Source organism: Carlito syrichta, unplaced genomic scaffold (assembly GCF_000164805.1).
Source record: "Carlito syrichta isolate Samal-C Ts95f unplaced genomic scaffold, Tarsius_syrichta-2.0.1 Scaffold305641, whole genome shotgun sequence".
NCBI classification, from domain to species: Eukaryota; Metazoa; Chordata; class Mammalia; order Primates; family Tarsiidae; genus Carlito; species Carlito syrichta.
The window spans coordinates 1,134,265-1,140,835 of NW_007249737.1; the positions used below are offsets into that span (position 1 = coordinate 1,134,265).

A 6,571-nucleotide genomic window follows, 5' to 3' on the forward strand; every position below is an offset into this window, starting at 1 on the left:
AAGTGTGGGCATGGGCCCATGCTCATGGAACTCTTTGTTCTTACCATGTCCCCATATCATCAAGTGGCTGGTTTGATAGGATGGTGGAATGGCCTTTTGAAGACAGTCACAGCACTGGCCAAGGGGCAATACCTCACATGGCTAGGACAATGTCCTCTAGAAATGTCTATTTTCTAAATTAGTGTCTATGTTATGATAGGATACTGTTTCCTCTGTAGCAAGGATTCATGGGTTCAGGAACCAAGGAGTAGGAACAGGAGTGACTCCACTCACTGTCACCTCTAATGCTCCACTAGTGAAATGTTTGCCTCCCTTCCTTGTGACCTCAGGTTCTGCTGGTCTAGAGGTTTTCGTTTTAAGAGGAAGAGTGCTTCCACCAGAAAACATGGCAATGATTCCACTAGACTAGAAGTTAAGACTGACCCCCAACCACATTGGGTTCCTCATGCGTCTGTATTGACAGGCAAAGAGGGAATTACTGTCCTAGGCAAAGAATAGGAGCCTAGAAATAAGGGCACATTTTCTATCAGTCCTTTTCATAAGAAGTAGAAAAAAATAAGCATATAAGTGTTGCAGCTTGGCCGGGCTTGGTGGCTCAGCCTGTAATCCCAGCACTTTGGGAGGCCGAGGTGAGTGTATTGCCTGAGCCTGTGGGTTTGAGACTTGCCTGGGGAGTTTGGTGAGACCTCATCTCTACAATAAATAAAAAATTAGCCAGGTGTAGTAGCGCGCGCCTGTAGTTCCAGCTACTTGGAAGGCTGAGGCGGAAGGATCGCCGGAGCCCAGCACGTCGAGGCTGCGGTGGCTGGGAGCAGCCACTGCACTCCAGTCTGGGTGACAAAGTGAGACTCCAGCCTAAAAAAAAAAAAGTGTTGCAGCTCTTTTAGAATGTGTCTAGCATGCTGTCCAGTCTACCCCGGAAGCAACCTCCACCCCCTAAAAAATAATGAGTGAAACATATATATGGCATGAGTTACTTCCAAATTTCTAAGGTAAACATTTGAAGGATGTGATGGTCTTTTTTAATGTATTAACTTGGCTAGACTACATTTCCCAGTTAGTTATCTGTTTCTTTATTTTTTTTTAAGTCTGAGTCTCACTCTGTTGCCCAGGCTGGAAGGCAGTAGCATGCTCACAGCCACCGCAGCCTCGACCTACTGGGCTCAGGTAATCCTTCCATCTCAGCCTTCCAAGTAGCTGGAACTACAGGCATGCACCACCATGCCCGATTAATTTTTTTATTTCTTGTAGAGATAAGGTCATGCCAAGTTGCCCAGTTGGTCTCAAATCCTTGGGCTCAGGCAATCCTTGGGCTCAGGCAATCCTCTCACCTCCACCTCCCAAAATTCTAGGATTACAGGAGTGAGTCACTGCGTCCAACATTTCCCATTTTTTAAATCAAACACTAATCTAGATGTTGCTATGAAGGTACTATATTTTATAGATGTGTATAGATGCCATAATTAGTTGACTTTAAGTAAGGAAGGTGATCCTAAATAATCAGATAATTCAGGTAGCTAAATGCTATTTAATTTTTTTTTTAAAGGACAGGGTCTCACTATGTTGCCCAGGCTGGTTTTGAACTCCTGGCCTCCAACAATCCTCTCACCCCAGCCTCCTAAAGTGTTGAGATTACAGGTGTGAGCCATAAAGCCATAAAGCCCGGCCTAAGTAAAGGTCCTGAGTAAAACTGAGGTTTCCTTGAGGAAAAAATTTCACCTGAGCATTTTCCTGACCTTCCTGATAGTCTGCCTACCCTGTGGATTTCAGACTTACCTCGCCAGCCCCCAAAATGCATAAGCTAATTTCTTGCACTGAAGCTCTTAATATGGCAGCATGTATCTCCTACTTGTTCTGTTTCTCTGGTTGAATCCTGACTGATGCAGACATAAAAACCTTTCTCTTCAAAGCCCCTCCCAATTCTCATCTTCCTGCCCACTGTAAAAACTCAAGAATTCGGCAGGAGCACATGGGCATAATTTCTTCAAGTTAAGGGAAAAGCAAATTGTAATTAAAACTTAGGGCAGGGAAGGCAGAGGAACCTTTGTTCCTCCTACAAACTGTAAGATAGAAACTGTGTAGACAAAACGATATAAAGTACTTATGTAGACCCTTTGACATTAACTAATCCTTGAGGTGCAAGATGTGTCTAATTTTTTTTCCTAACATATTTGGGGGAGAACAAACTGCACTCTGAAACACGAGTCCCTTTATCCTGAATGTTCTTTATGCCTGCTTCTGGGTCTCAGAACCACCTCTTCTCAGTACCCAGTGGCAGCAAGTGTAAACAACAGAAAGAGATGCTTGTGTTTGCACAGTTTACAGGTCTAAGAGGCAACCTGGGCCTGGAGATTTCTGATAAGAGCTTCAGTAACTCAGAACAATGGGATTGGGAGATGCAGGGACTGGTGGAGGGGGGGGGTCGTTAAAAAAGAAAGAGGGTGTATGGGAAGTCAGAAAAGGTTAAGGTTAGAAGAGAAAGGGGACAGCCACATGGTTATAGGGTAGGGCAGAAAGGCTTAGGACAAAAGGACAAAGTCTGAGACAAGGAGCACAATGCCTGACTTTCTACACTTCCAACTCTGCAGGATTTGAATTAATCACTGGAGAGGTTTTTGTTTGGTTGTTTGCTTGTTTTTTGAGACAAGGTCTCACTCTGTCACCTAAGCTAGATTGCAGCGGCATAGCTCACTGCAGCCTTGCCCTCCTGCTCAAGCAATCCTTCTGCCTCAGTCTCCCAAGTAGCCTTAGTAGACTAAAGGTGTGAGCCATCATACCCAACTAAATGTTGTGTATTTTTTGTAGATATGGAATTTCACTGTTGCCCAGGCTGGTCTTGAACTCCTGGCCTCAAGCGAACCTCCCACCTTGGCCTCCCAAAGTGCTGGGGATTATAGGTATGAGCCATTCCACCCAGCACAGTCACTGGAGCTTTGAGTAAAAAACTGCTTACCCTTGTTCACATTCTGATGTCTGAAATAGGAAGAGGAAGACTCTCTACTCAAAGATTAGCGTTAGGAATTAGAAATATTTTCACTGAGGCTGCCAAGGAGGACGTGAATAGGACAAAGGAAAAGTGCCCTTTGCAAAGTGACCCAGAGAATACAACAGTGGATAGAAGTTACAAGGTTGCAAATTTCAGCTTTGCCAGAAACACCTTTTAAATGTCCTTTTCTACTAAAGAGAAATGGGCCACCTTGGAGGGAGGTAGTTTCTTGTCTCTGTAGGTATTAGTATTAATAAATACAGAGTGACCACCTGCAGGAGTGATGTGGGATGAATTCAAGTGGCCTCTGAGGGACTAGTTAATCATATAATTTTATAGATATTGAAAGACTTAGATACTGAGATAACTTTGGGACCAGGACTATAAAATGCTCTATTATAAGCTCAAAGTTAAAACTCATCACAAGGAGAGTCAGTCAGAGCTGGATGAAATCTTTAAAATGATCTTATCTGGCCGGGCACAGTGGCTCATCCTGTAACCCCAGCACTTTGGGAGGCCAAGGTGAGAGGATTGCCTGAACCTGGGGGTTCGAGACCAGCCTGGGCAAATTGGTGAGACCTCATCTCTACGATAAATCCCAAAAAACTAGCCGGGCGTGGTGGCATGGATCTGTAGTTCCAGCTACTTGGAAGGCTGAGACGGAAGGATCACCTAAACCCAGCAGGTCGAGGCTGCGGTGACCGTGAGTGTGCCACTGCACTCCAGCCTGGCAAACAAAGAGTGAGACTCCAACTCAAACAAAACAAAATAAAATAAAATACAATGATCTTGTCTAACCTCCCTCTCACCTTCCTCTCCAATTTTATATAAATTAGAAAATTAAGGTCCAGAAAAAAAATGACAACTCCAAGTGACACAGCTAAAAGGTAGATCTGGGCTAGAATCTGAACCTTGCAGGGCTGCTTTGTCTCTCAACATTTTCTTCTCTGGTTTCTTTATCAAATCTGCCCAGCAATATCTGGAAACTCACTAGGGGGAAAATCATGGAAACAATTAAACCTTGACAAATGACAGCTTCTTTAGATAGGATTTAAACACAAGAATTATAAGGAACTCAACTGCTGACACTCCTTGATAACATCAAGGAAAAGGAGTCATTTCACATAAATCTCAGCAATGATGTCATCTAAACACACCAGTAGTTAGTGGAAGTTTCAACTCATCATGAAGGAAATGATTCTTATAAATAGTTGTGATCTGGAGATACCGTTTGGCGTCTTGAAATCATAGACTCTTGAAATAGGAAGACCTCCCAGAGAGGTCATCTGATCCAGGCCACGCTGAACCTATAATATGAGCCAGGGTCAATGCCACTCTCAACTCTGTTTCCATGATGCTTTATACTGGACACTACTCCAGCATTTTGCACTTTAAAGTATGCCACATTGAATGGAAATTTTTTTCTTCCAAAATGAAAATGAAATTTTTTTCTGATGATAAAATAAACATGTTCATTGTACAACTTCAAATAGTACAAAGAAGTACAAAGAGAACTTACAGAAATCTCAGCACCCAGAGATAACCATTGCTAGAATTTTGATGGAGATCATTCAATTGTTTCTCCATGTGAGTCTATATTCACACATCCATATTTTTGCAAAATTGGGAGCAGAGTATAAATGCAGTTTTGTTATATTCATTTTTTCACTTAACCATTTGTATAGATCTACATTTTTCATTTTTTTTTTTTTTTTTTTTGAGTTGGAGTCTCACTCTGTTGCCCAGACTGGAGTGCAGTGGCCACTCCAGGTCACCGCAGCCTCAACCTGCTGGGCTCTGGCAATCCTTCCGCGTCAGCCTTCCAAGTAGCTGGAGCTACAGGCACGCGCTACCATGCCCGGCTAGTTTTTGATTTATTGTAGAGATGAGGTCTCGCCAAGTTGCCCAGGCAGATCTTGAACCTGTGGGCTCAGGCAATCCACTCACCTCGGTCTCCCAAAGTGCTGGGATTACAGGCTGAGCCACCGAGCCCGGCCTCATTTTTGTTTTTTTAAGTAGAGATGGGGTCTCACTATGTTGCCTGGGTTGGTCTCTAACACCTAGGCTTGAGCAGTCCTCCCACTTTGGCCTCCCAAAATACTGAGAGTACAGGCAAGAGCCACTCTCTGGCTACATTTTCATTTTCTTTTTTTTTTTTCCCCTGAAAGTAGTGTTTATTAAGATGACAGAAAAGCTCCCACAGGGGGAGGAGACCTGAAGGAGGCTGCCCACATTTTTGTTTTATTTATTTATTTATGAGTAGGAGTCTCACTCTCTTGCCCAGGCTGAAGTGCAGTGGCATGCACAGGGCCACCGCAGCCTCTACCTGCTGGGCTCCGGCGATCCTTCCACTTCAGCCTTCCAAGAAGCTGGAACCACAGGCGCACGCCACCATGCCTGGCTAATCTTTTGATTTATTGTAGAGACGAGGTCTCACCAAGTTACCCAGGCTGATCTTGAACCTCTGGACTCAGGCAATCCTCTCCCCCCTGCCCCACAAAGTGCTGGGATTACAGGTGTGAGCCACTGTTCCCTGGGTTACCTTTTCTTTTCTTTCTTTCTTTTTTTTTTAATTCATGTCTTTTATTAACTCATACACAATTACTTCCCTTCTGATTTGTTGAAGCCATAAGTCAGACAACATTTGCCACAGTAATGTCTGTCAAAGTGGTTGGTCATAAAAACTCCAGCACCACATTCATCTGAAGGGCACTCTTGACGAAGGCGACTGATTTTGCCATTCTCATCCACCATATAGTACTTCAGGACAGCCAGCTTAACCTCTTTCTCTTATTCTTATTCCTCTTGGGAGTTGTATAAGACTTCTTTCTTTTCTTAGTACCACCACAAAGTCTCAACACAAGATGAAGAATAGACTCCTTTTGAAGGTTGTAGTCAGACAGAGTACATCCATCTTCCAGTTGCTTGCCAGCAAAGATCAGTCTTTGCTGATCAGGAGTTTCTTCCTTATCCTGGACCTTGGCCTTTACATTTTCTGTTGTTTCCAAGGGTTCAACCTCGAGAGTGATGGTCTTCCCCATAAGGGTTTTCATGAAAATCGGCATCTTGGTGGTGGTCCCACTGCAATTGGTCGATCGAAAAGCACATTTTATTTTATTTTATTTTATTTTTTGAGTTGGAGTCTCACTCTGTCGCCCAGACTGGAGTGCAGTGGCCGCTCCCAGCCACCGCAGCCTCGACCTGCTGGACTCCGGTGATCCTTCAGTCTTCCAAGTAGCCGGAATTATAGGCATGTGCTACCACACCTGGCTGATTTTTTGATTTATTGTAGAGATAAGGTCTCGCTGCTCAGGCGGGTCTCGAACCCGCAGGCTCAGGTAATCCACTCACCTCAGCCTCCCAAAGTGCTGGGATTACAGGCTGAGCCACCGAGCCCGGCTTCACATTTTCTTTTTAGTGACTGTAGACCATTGTATGAATAAACTTTAATATAATCAATCAGACTGATTGATTGATCTGGTTGTTCCCAGATTTTTGCTAACTTGAGGGGTCAGTTCTTACTTTAGGAAGAAAGGTCATCTTGGTCACCCTGGGGAACGTGAATTGTCTTTGGAAACTAAAAGT

General features: G+C 43.9%; 1 pseudogene; it reads right to left on the bottom strand.

Moving 5' to 3' along the window:
* Positions 1 to 5,587: 5,587 nt before the first annotated feature.
* LOC110595970 lies at positions 5,588 to 6,051 on the bottom strand (annotated as a pseudogene).
* Positions 6,052 to 6,571: the final 520 nt, after the last annotated feature.